The sequence below is a fragment of the Microcaecilia unicolor genome, chromosome 12 (assembly GCF_901765095.1).
Source record: "Microcaecilia unicolor chromosome 12, aMicUni1.1, whole genome shotgun sequence".
NCBI lineage: Eukaryota > Metazoa > Chordata > Amphibia > Gymnophiona > Siphonopidae > Microcaecilia > Microcaecilia unicolor.
The window spans coordinates 110,780,292-110,787,918 of NC_044042.1; positions in this window are offsets into that span (position 1 = coordinate 110,780,292).

The window sequence follows — 7,627 nt, forward strand, 5'->3', positions numbered from 1 at the left end:
TGACGACCGCGCGCGAGCCTGTCATCACGGCTCACGCATCTCTTACTCGCAGCCAATAGTAGATGCAGATTTAAATACTAAGGGGTTATGTAATGTTTTTTCTCGTCAGAGAGGATCCTAGAACATTTTCAAGAACTATTCTTATTTTTAAATCTTTTTAATCATCTAGCGGTGGTAGCTATCCAGGCAGTGAGGGAGTCGTTTTTTTTGTGAATAGAAAAAAAATAAATATATGCGTGCACGATCTGCTTGTCAAAAAGCAAAGTGTGCGGAGTTTGTTTTTACGATATCATAGTAACATAGTAGATGACGGCAGAAAAAGACCTGCACGGTCCATCCAGTCTGCCCAAGATAAACTCATGTGTTTACCTTACCTTGATTTGTACCTGTCTTTCTCAGGGCACAGACCTAGGGTTACCATTTTGTGTCCTCTGAAAAAGAGGACACATGTCACGCCCCCTACCCCGCCCCCGCCACACCTCATGTCCCGCCCCCGCCACGCCCCCTTCAGGTCCGGGTTCCGCCCCTATTCCCCCCCCTCCCCCCCATCACATACCCCCCCCCTCACTTACTGGTGGTCTAGTAGAGTCTTCTCTTCGGGGCAGGAAAGAGCCCCCTCTTTCCTGCCCGGAGCGCTGCCTGCCCTTGCCTGCTGCATCCTCCTCGGTATGGCTGGGGATTCAAAATGGCCACCGAGAGTTGAAGCGGCCTCGCAAGAGTTCAACTCTCGGCGGCCATTTTGAATCCCCAGCCAGACCGAGAAAGATGATAGACAGGGGAGGCAGCGCTCCGGGCAGGAAAGAGGGGGCTCTTTCCTGCCCCGAAGACGTCACTAGACCACCAGGGTACATGGTAAGGGAGGGGACGGGAGACCAGGTCACCAGACCCACGGCGCCGATCACACGCCCACCGCACGCACGCGCCTGCTCGCACCCGCGCCCACGTTTGTCCAGAAATCCGGACAAACGTGTGCGCGGGCAAAATCCGCCGGACGCCCCGGACATGCCCTCAAAAAGAGGACATGTCCGGGGAAATCCGGACGTATGGTAACCCTACACAGACCGTATAAGTCTGCCCTCCCCTATCCTCGCCTCCCAACCACCAACCCCTCTTCCCCCCACCTGCTCTGCCACCCAATTGTAGCTAACCTTCTGAGGATCCATTCCTTCTGCACAGGATTCCTTTATGCACATCCCATGCATGTTTGAATTCCGTTACTGTTTTCATCGCCACCACCTCCCGCGGGAGGGCATTCCAAGATGCTTATTGTTGAACTGGAGGCGTTAAAAGAGGGTGTAATTATCTGCTGCATCGCCCGCTTTTTCCCCAATTTTTACTTGCACCCTTCCCCCATAAGCATATTGCTCAGTTCCCTTTACCCACTGATAAGGTTATCAATAGAAATCAAACAAAATAAAACATGCAAAAGAAAATAAGATGATACCTTTTTTATTGGACATAACTTCTTGATTAGCTTTCGAAGGTTGCCCTTCTTCGTCAGATCCGAAGTAAGCAGATGTGGTAGCAAATAGTATATATAAGAGAAACATCAAAGCATTACTTTGACAGTCTGACAGAGTGGGAGGGTGGGGGTATGCATGGGGACATCAAAGCATTTCATTGATATTCTAACAGGATGGGTGTTGGTTGGTGAGAGGAGGGTAATAAACAGAGAAATACAGCTTTATGATTTATAATGGGTTAGAAAACCCAGATCCAGGTTTTTATTGATAACCTTTAAGAGTGGACTAGGCTACCACACCTCCCCACTGATAAGAAAACACATTACACCTCAAATTTAATGGAATAGCAAAGCTTCAGAATTCGAACTAGGGATTTAGCACCTAGGAGAAGCAATCGTAGGTTCACCCAGTCTCTTTTCCACTTCCATCCTATTTCTCTGCTCCCAAAAATAAAGAAGGATGTAGCTCCCACCTCTTCAGTAGTGCTGTGAGCTCACAATGTAAGGGCTCCTTTTACAAAGCAGCCCAATGATCAAAATTAAATAAAGGGGCTAGAGGTCACTAGCACCAGACTAGCGCCATTTACCTAGCACCCATGATCAGAGGGTGGTGTGAGCACACAGGCAATACTTAAGAGCTCATTTAAAAGATATTTAAAAGTAGCTCCTCACTATTCCGCCCTAATAATCAGAACTGCGCTCTGATCTTACGGGCCGAACAGTGCCTTAGCCGTACGCTGGCTTGGAGCTGGTGTTAGGGTTAAGGCTCTTCCTCCCCTCCCATCCATGCAAGGCAGCCCAGGCTGCCACCCACACCCCCCACGGACAGCATCACGGGCTGGAGGTCCAGTGGATCTCTAAGCCCCCTAACCCCCCTGACACAAAAAGTAATCCCTTGGTGGCCCAGTTGGATATATACCCCCACCTGCCCTGGTGGTCTAGTGGCCCCTCATCCCCCTATACCTTGTAGTAAATAGTGACAAGGAAGGATTAGCACTCCATCCTCCTTCCAGCGCCGCATTTACCTAGTGCCCATGACCAGAGGGTGTCTGGCGTGAGCAGAATTAGAAAAGGTTCAAAGAAGAGTGACCAAAATGATAAAGGAGATGGAACTCCTCTCGTATGAGGAAAGGTTAAAGAGGTTAGGGCTCTTCAGCTTGGAAAAGAGAGAGATGAGGGGAGATATACAATCCGATCAGATATCGCATACAATTCAAGCTCCTCCTCCTTACCTACAAATGCACTCAGTCTGCGGCTCCTCACTACCTCTCCACCCTCATCTCCCCCTATGTTCCCGCCCGCAACCTCCGCTCACAGGACAAAGCCCTTCTCTCAGTACCCTTCTCCACTACTGCCAACTCCAGGCTCCGCTCATTCTGCCTTGCCTCACCCTATGCCTGGAACAATCTTCCTTTACCCATACGCCATGCCCCCTCCCTACCCATCTTCCAATCTCTGCTTAAAACTCACCTTTTCAATGCTGCCTTCAGCGCCTAACCGCTCTAGAAATATGAAATGGCCCAATCTATCCACCCTATCAGATTAACTGTTCACTTGTCCTCTAGATTGTTCACTTGTCTTTAGATTGTTCTCTTGTCTTTTAGATTGTAAGCTCTTTGAGCAGGGACTGTCCTTCTATGTTTAAATTGTACAGCGCTGCGTAACCCTAGTAGTGCTTTAGAAATGCTAGTTAGTAGTAGTAGTAGTAGTAGTAGATATGATTGAGGTCTACAAAATCCTGAGTGGTGTAGAACAAGAAGTAAATCTATGTCCAGCATTTCTCCTGTCTCCCCTCCATCCATGTGCATCTCCTTCCTTTGTCTTTCCTCCCCTCCATCCATGTCCAGAATTTTTTTTTTGTTACATTTGTACCCTGTGCTTTCCCACTCATGCAGGCTCAATGCGGCTTACATGGGGCAATGGAGGGTTAAGTGACTTACCAGAAGATGCAAGGAGCTGCCTGTGCCTGAAGTGGGAATTGAACTCAGTTCCTCAGGACCAAAGTCCACCACCCTAACCACTAGGCCGCCATTCCACTCTCCTTTCTCCCCTCCATCCATGTGCATCTCCTTCCTGTCTTCCCTCCCCTCCATGTCCAGAATTTCTCCTCTCTCCCCCTCCATCCATGTGAATCTCCTCCTCTGTTTTCTCTCTCCTCCACCCATGTCCAGCATTTCTCCTCTCTCCTCCATCCATGTGCATCTAATTCCTGTCTTCCCTCCCCTCCATCCATGTCCAGTATTTCTCCTCTCTCCCTTCCCCTTCATCTGTATGCATCTCCTTTCTCTGACTTTCCTTCCCTCTATCTCTGTCCATTTCTCCTCTCTTCCCTGCCCTCCACTCCATCCATATCCAGCATTTCTCCTCTCTCCCCTCCATCCATGTGCATCTCCTTCCTGTCTTCCCTCTCCTCCATCTATGTCCTGAATTTCTCCTGCCCTCACAGCAACTCTCCTCTCTCTCCTGCCCTCCCCTCCATCCATCCATTTCCAGCAACTCTTCTCTCTTCCCTGCCTTCTTCTTCATCTATATCCAGCAATTCGCCTCTCTCCCCTGCCCTTTCCTCCATGTCCAGTGATTTCTTCTTTCTCCTCTACCCTCCCCTCCATGTCCAGCTAGTCTCCTCTGCCCTCCCTCCCATCCATGTCCAGCGATTCTCCTCTGCCCTCCCATCCCATTCATGTCCATTGACTCACCCCAGCCCCCACCTGCCCTCCTTTTAAGCCCCCAAGTTCCAGTTCCACCCCAGCCTTCACCTGCCCTCCCTCTTCTCCCACACCAGCCTTCCTTTCCTTCTTGCCGCCCTGCTTTAAAATTTTTATTTTACCTGAAGTCGCAGCATCGGCAGCGAAAGTGGAGGCTCGGGATTGGATCAGGTCCAGCCTTCCCTTCCCTTCCCTCTCAGTGTCCCGCCCTCCTCTGATGTAATTTCTTCTTTCCACGAGGGAGGGACACAGAGAGGGAAGGGAAGGCTGGAGGTGAGTCGATCGAGCCTGTCGCTTTCGCTGCCGATGCTGCGACTTCAGGTAAAATAAAAGTTTTAAAGGCAGGGCGGCAGGAAGGAAAGGAGGGCTGTTGTGGGAAGCTGAGGGCGGGCAGGTGAGCATTGTGAGGACCTCTCCCTCCAGTGGTAAGCATGGCTTGTGGCGCCCTCCAGAGCTCGGCGCCCCCCCTGCCATGCTTACCGGGTTGCGCCGGCCCTGACTCAATAGCTAGTTCTGTGTTATAGTGACCAGTGCTTGGCTTTGAACCAGACATCTCTGAATGATGTTACGTGTTTTAACCACTAGCCAGACTTTGAGTGGAAGAAAGAGAATGAGGAGGAGGAAGGGGAAAGTGAAGAGGACAACACTTCTCCTTCCCCAATGGCCACAATTTCAGTCACCCCCACCTGCCCATTATGGACCCCATCTCCCACCTCAGGGGTAGCTGGACCAGCTTCAGGAAGTGCTTGGAGGCCCTACTGGAGAGGAAAATGGCATCCTGCATCCTCCTCCCTCCTCTTCAATACAGAGAGCTGAGGCTCTGGTTCTTCCAGGGGCAGGTACAGCTGCACCTTGCCCTGCCCCCTGCCTCTGGAAGTCAGGCTGATGTATTAGAGAGGGTGGAGGCAGTCCATGAGGCCATTAATTGGCGACTAGGTGCCCTGGAAGCTGGTGTGGCCAGGATGAAGCACACTCAAGGGTGTATCTGATCTGCCCTTGACCATTCTGGTCTCCTGGGTTCAGATCCCATGCAGGACCTTTAGTCTGCCCCAGCTCCTGAGGCAGTTCCAGGAGCTCTTGGGAGGGGGCCTCCTTGCCTACAACAATCCTTTCCCCTTCCTTCACCTTTGGGTTTTGCTTCTTATTTATTGTTTTTGTTTCCCCTTTCTAAATATTTCGTCCTCCCAGTGTTTGTATTTCTGTTTTTTTTTTTTCTCATCTCATGTTTATACAGATATGTTGTGATTTAGAATCCAAAATTCCTTTATGGTTATGATGTTTTATAGCTGAAGTGTAAATGGGTGTCCTGCATTTTCATCTTGATGCCTATGGCTGCCCAACATGATATCAAGGTTCAGAGGCCAATATGCAGGTTTCCAGAGCACCGTGGGTGAGCGGGGTAAGGATTCTGATACAATATCTGGTCAGGGATGGAATAAACTCGTGTCATCTCTGAGCTGCAATACCTTAGCTCAATAGGCCCAGGTTCTCCTATAGCATATGATAGAATGAGGAAGATGTTATGAGGCCTTTGGCCTCCCACAATCACATCCAACAAAACATACATTGATACAAGACTACAGAGTCAGTGCCTGAGGCAGATAACAATACAGCCCAACAGGTACACTACTACAGAATCCTGCTTGACCACAGAAAACTGATGCAACCAGGCCACTGACCTGTGAACCCTCTATCACATGTTTATTGTTACAGTGCTCCTGGGAGGCTCAGGGCCCATAACTACACACCCTCTCCCCCACAATTGTAAGGCAGAACCTTTGTGCCACAAATTATGAGGACATGTGGTAGAGAAAATGATGTCCAGTACTCACCCCTTGCTTCAGCTGAGAAGCAGTCAGTAGAAAGCCACTGAAAGGAGACAACAATAGGAAGGGGGACAGGCTCTGTTGTGGGCCCCTCATAGAGGTTTGTGATGTTCCACCCTATACCTTTGAGGAAGTTCCCCCAAAAATAAAGTAAGAAAAAGTCTAGAAACTTCCATCTGTTGCTCTGTCAACATACAGCTTCCCAATGCTGAAGGAGAACACAGATATCCTATTTAAGAAATACAGAGATCACAAAAGAACTGCACCAATATGATGGCTGTTCCAAAGAAAAAAAAAACCAGATTCAGCGCTGAAAAAAAGCAGTGAAGACATGTTTATAACATCTGTGAAGCCACTATTAGCATCAAATTCTTTGGTCATACCTTCCCAGATCCGTGCCGATTGTTCAGCACTGATATAGCCACACGTTAGCTACGCATTGATAAGTGTGTGTGATAGTGTTGTGTTACGCTCTGCTACACATCTCCAGGGTTGGTTTCTGTTTCCTAACCTAGCAGCTGTCATCCGGGTTGGATCATGGACAGCAGCCATCTTGGTTAGCTCAGGAGGGGGCAGCCATCTTGGAGTAACGAGGTCAGGAAGGAAGCCCATATTTGGATGTAGGCACCTCTGCTGATGGGGGCAGCCATCTTGGAACAGCTGCTCATGGTTGAGCCTAATTCCTGCTCTATTTAAAGCCCTGTTTCCAGTCCTTCCATGCTTCGGCTTCTATTTGCTTAGAGGTTGTGGTCTTCATCTGTTCCAGTGTTTTCCTGTGTTCCTGACCTTGGATTGTTTACTGACCACGCATTGTGTTGCTGCCTGCCTGCCCGCCCGCCCAGACTTTCGGATTGCTCTCTGTTTTGCTGCTTCACTGACTCTTTGCTCCTGGACTGTGTCTGCCTGCCTGCCAGCCTGGTCAGCAGTTGTGCAACCCCGCCGGTTCCAGAAGTCCTGGTGGCTGCCTGCACCTGGGGGCTCAACTCCCAGGGAACAGTGGTCGCTCCCCAGGTGAAGCTAGGGGTTGTCTGGCTGCCTGACTGAGTGCGGTGCCACCATCTTCGCCCTGCTCAGTCGGGGTACAAGGGCTCACATTCACCAGGTCATAACGTTGTAATAGGCATGGAGGAGTGGCCAATGTGGTGCTTTCCTATAAAAAGCATCTTACCCCACAAGTATATGAGGTGCAGTCAGCATAACGCAGAGAGGAAACTTAAGAAGGCAAACTTTGGCCCTGCTGAATTGCTCCTCCTTGTTAGAGAAGTCATTGCAAACTTCAATGTCCTGTATGGGGCTGCAGCCACTAAGTCAAGTGCCAATGCCAAACTGGCAATCCAGTGCTGCACTGCCGAGCGTCTCAACGCAATTTATCACAATTGGGATGTAGAGGACCTCAAGAAAAAGCGGAGGGATCTGTGGTGTAGAGCACAGACCAAGGACCTGAAGTGAAGGCAAGAGGGACCAAGCAGCCATGTAACCCTCACAGCCCTGGAGAGAGAGATGCTATCCACAGTTGGGCCTGCAACTATGGCAGAGATTAGTGGCTGAGACATTGCCCGTAGGTGCAGAGGTAAGACCATGCACCCCATTACACTCCAGGTTGCAACCTAGAGTTCTGCCAACACCAGGGCTAT